The following is a 4,702-nucleotide window of genomic DNA, read 5'->3' as shown; positions in this document are numbered from 1 at the left end:
TAATACAAATACTACAATACCATCTTATGTACCTTGCAGAATCTTCTTTTTTTTAAAAAAAAATATACATTACCCTTTATCCCTAAAAAAATTCCTTTTTCCCATCTTGTTTCATACCTTGTGGCTTTTTTTCCCCTTTTCCTTCCTTTCTTATCCCACCTGGCCTTTTTATCCCCCTCCTCCTAACCTCCGCCTTTTAGCTTCCCTCTCTCTGTTGTATTCCTTTTTTCTTTTGCTTTCTAACATTGTATTGATTTTGCATCTTATTTTTCTCTTTCTTGGGTGTTTTTTTAAGTCTTAAGTCCTTCATTTTCCTTCCTCTCTTTCTCCTTTCTTTCTTAATTGAACTTTTGGATTCATTAAAGATGGCATCTTCTTCTTCTTCTTCTTCTTCTTCTTCTTCTTCTTCTTCTTCTTCTTCTTCTTCTTCTTCTTCTTCTTCTTCTTCTTCCTCCTCCTCCTCCTCCTCCTCCTCCTCCTCCTCCTCCTCCTCCATCTGTTGTTGTGTTTGTTGACAAATAGCAAGCGCCATTTCTAAAAAGTGAAAGGCTTCTTTCACAGCATCCTTGCCTTCTTTCTTTATTTTTCCATATTCCTTTCTAAGTTCATCAACAGGTAAAGCCATTATAAACCTTTTTCCCCCATCTTCTTCTTCTTCTTAAAACAACCAAGATGTTTCAAAAGTTAAAACAGTTCCCCAAAGTCCCAGAGTCATCAATCAGTCCAAACAAAGCACAAAGTTCTCACTTTCTCTTCCTGGGTAATATCAATAAAAAGAAGAAAAAAAAGCCCAATCTGTATTTTAAAGCCTTGTTGCAATTGATTTCTAGTCTCAAAATCTTCAAGGCATCTCCTCCAACAAGATCTTAATATATTTTTTGTCCTCTCCTTCCCACTTATAACAAGAAGCCAAATTTTTACCTTCTATAAAAAGACAGGTTTCTCAATGTCCATTTATTAATTCCGTAGGGAAGGAGAGTAAACTTTCCATTTCAGTACCTCAAATTCGCCGCTTGAAAATCTTCTCTGAAACAAAGTATCATTCAAAAAGTCATAGTTTTCAGGGTGATAGGTGTATCTTAAAGTCCTGGGTCAGCCAAAAAAACTTTCTCTTCAAAACTTTTCTCCTCTTCCTCCTGCGCAGTCTTACCCAGCTGCTGGCTTCTTTGTGGCGGCCATTACAGACCGCCGCTCCACCGCCTTGAGAGAAGGGGTTTTGCTGGCTGGGGAGGGTCTCGCGACACCCCAAACCCCTCTCTGGATCCCCTATCTTCGGCTGCCTCTACGGGCAGCCTTAGCCTCCAGACCCGTCGGGATCGGAGGCACCAAGATGGCTAGCGCAAGGGATCGCGCAGGATCGCGAATCCCTGCCGCTGCCGAAGCCTGGCAAACCGAAGAATCTGTAAAAGTTTTGACAGAAGTGATTAAGTGGCGATTTTAAACAGGAATGTCAAAGTATTTTTTTTTTCATTGCTTGATTTTCTACACATGATTTTATATTTTGAAACTGGACTGTTTTTTTCTTCTTCCACCTATTCTTTCTCCTTTTTGTTTTTATATATTTTAGGCTAGAGACTCCCTTTTAGTCATCTTTTTAAATATCTTTTTTCCTTTTTAATTAATTTTAATTATATTTTGTTTGGAAAAGGAGGAAAAGTGAAAGCAAAGAACCTTTGTAACATTGCTAACTAGAGGCTTGGAAATATTCTATTTCTTTTTCTTGACCAGACAAAGCTGAGAAAAAACTGAGACTTCTTTTCAAGGACATTGCTATTTGATAAGATAGAGGGAAGAGCATGGGAGAGTATTATTACAGGTGCTCTTCTGGGTTTCTATCAACAGCTGAGGTCTGGTGTTGAAGCTTATAGAAAAAAAAGGTGATAAGTTTTTGGAGAAGAGAGTTATAAATTTTAACAAAAGCCTTGGATAATCAAACAAGGTGCAGTGTGCTCTTTTTATTTTATTTTTAAGCTGTGCTATTTCTTACTTTAACAAACCCCCTCCTTACTAGTTTACTTTTCGTAATAGCTATTTGGATTTTTGGCCTTTTGGAACTTGTTTTTGTCTTTCTTTCTTTTTTGAAGTCAAATTTTACGTTTGCATTTTATTTTAAAGGAAAAGCTTTAGTATTAATGATTTCCTTCCTTTTCTTTTAAGGAGTAGTCTCTTTTCTTTTTCTCTCTCCCTCCCTTGTTTTTTTTTTCATTTACCTTCCATATTGGTTTTTTTTATTTTTTTATTTTGTGGCTTTCTTTTTTTTTCTTATGCATCCTTTTATACCTGAGACCTCTTAATTGGATTAAGGTGTTGAAGAACCTGAAGATTTTTCTTTTCTCTTTTTAGTTTTTTACTTTTTACTTTTCCGCCTTTTTTCAGGATTTAACAATTTTTTCTTTTTTGTGTGTGTGTTTATGGTCTTTTCTTCCATTTTTGAGTTTTTACTGCTATCTAGCCAATCGATTGGATTAAGGTATACAAGAACCTGAAGAATTATTTATTATTATTACTATTATTACTATTATTACTATTATTACTATTATTACTGTTATTATTGCCACTATTTAGTTTCTTTTTCCCTACTATTTTTATTTGGAATTGCAATTGGTTATTTCACAAGTGGATTAAGGTTTAGAAGAACCTGAAGATTCTGAATTGTCCGAAATGAGTAGGAAACTAACAGCCCCTAGTTCCTCAATTTCTACTTCTTCCTCTTCACCATCTGGAGGACAACGTTCAATACAGACAATGTTACAGCAAGAAAAGAACAGGAAAAAGTGACCCTGCAGATGATTATGCAAGGAATTCAAAATATTCAAAGAAGAACAGAGAACATTGAAAAGAGAACAGAGAACATTGAACAAAGAACAGGGAAAACTGATGAAAAGGTGAGAACATTCAACAAATGATGATGAAGTATGAGAGAGATTCCAAAAATTGAAGAAGATAAACAAAGAGATAAGAAGATTGGAGATATTGATAGCAGTTTAACTGTGGTTGAACAAGATAAAGTGGGATGCTGGAGATGGGAGATGGACAGATCAGAATTTTATCTCATATTCCAAAATGTAGAGGAGGAAAAGGGACAAAACCTAGCTGAGATAATGATAGAAATTTTGGCTGAGAAGCTTTGGAAATAACTAAAGAGAAGATGATGGATGGAATAGATGAGGTTTATCGAGTCTTCACAAGATATGCAATGAGAAATAGCTTACCAAGAGATGTTCACATCAGATTTACAAAAGAAAGCCATTAAAACACAAATATTGCAAGTGGCAAGAGAAAATATTGAAATATAAAGACAAGGAGATTGTGATCCTGAAACAAGTACCCAGAAGAGTGAGAGAGATGAGAAGAGAATACCGATTTCTGACCAAAATGCTACTTAAAAAGAGGTGAATTATAGATTGCTGATTCCAGAAGGTTTAATGTTCACATGGCAAGATCAGAGACATAGAATTGACTCAATTGAGAAAGCTGAATCATTTTACACAGAATTTTTGGAGGGAAAGAGGAAGAGGCAAAAAAATCTCACTAATTGAATTCCAAGAGGACTGCCAAATGGCGATTGAAAAAGAAGAAGGTGCAGTAGGTGGAAAGGTGGAAGCCAAAGAACAACGTGAAGCAAGATCTACGAGAGCTGCTAAACCTAACTACAAAATATAACCATGGAGAGAAAAAAAACTGATTACAATTAATATAAATGGACTTAACTCAGCTGTTAAAAGAAGGAAAACTTTCCATAAATTAGAGAAATTAAACTTTGATATAATCTGCCTACAAGAAGTACATATCAAAAAGCAACATGAACAATTGTTGATACAGCCAAAACTAGGGTAAATATTTACGTCTTTGACACAATGCAAGAAAAAAGAGGAGTGGTTTTATACATTAAGATATTATCCCAGTGAAATTTATCTATACTGATGACGATGGAAGAATACTAATGGTGGAAATAATGGACAATATGAAAACACTCCTGATCGTAATCTATGGCCCAAATGACAATCAAGAAGAATTCTATAAAATTACATATGAAAATAATTGAACTGGACTATGCTAATATAGTTATGATGGGAGATTTTAATGGAATTGTACATAATAAACTGGACTATACAGCACAGAAAACAACAAAGTAAAACAGAAAGACTCTCCCTAAATCTTTTTTTTTAAAATGGTAGATGAAATAAACTTAAAAGATACGTGGAGAGAATGGGCGTTCGGTTCTTACCTGACACGCCATTTCTCTTGAGCTGAGGGGATCATCCAGAGAGTGGGTGGTGCTTCAGTCTCTGCAGCTGTAGGCTGAGCTTATTTTGAGGAACGCTCCTCCCACCATCACGTGGCTCCAGTGTAGCGTTCCCCAGTTTTGCGTGAGATGAGAGGAAACAAAAGCCGTGCTCTCATCCTAACAAGCTAACAGTTCATTGGCACGTAACAAGTCCCCACAGACGGTAAAAGAAAACGGAGGGCTGGATGATCCTCTCAGCTCAAAGAGAAATGGCGTGTCAGGTAAGAACCAACGCCCATTCTCCTAGAGCTGATCGGATCATCCAGAGAGTGAGGACATACCAAAGCTGGCCCTGTCCTACGGGACGCCGTCTGATCTGTGGTCCCTCGGGTTCCCTGAGAACCCTCTGAAGAACCCTTCTACCAAAGAAGCCTCAGCTGAGGCATACCTGTCAATCCTGTAATGCCTAATGAA

This window comes from Notechis scutatus, chromosome Z, assembly GCF_049901735.1.
Source record: "Notechis scutatus isolate UNSWTSFEM ecotype Mainland chromosome Z, rNotScu1.2, whole genome shotgun sequence".
NCBI lineage: Eukaryota > Metazoa > Chordata > Lepidosauria > Squamata > Elapidae > Notechis > Notechis scutatus.
The sequence above is the reverse complement of the archived record's forward strand: the minus strand, read 5'-3'. Positions refer to the sequence as shown.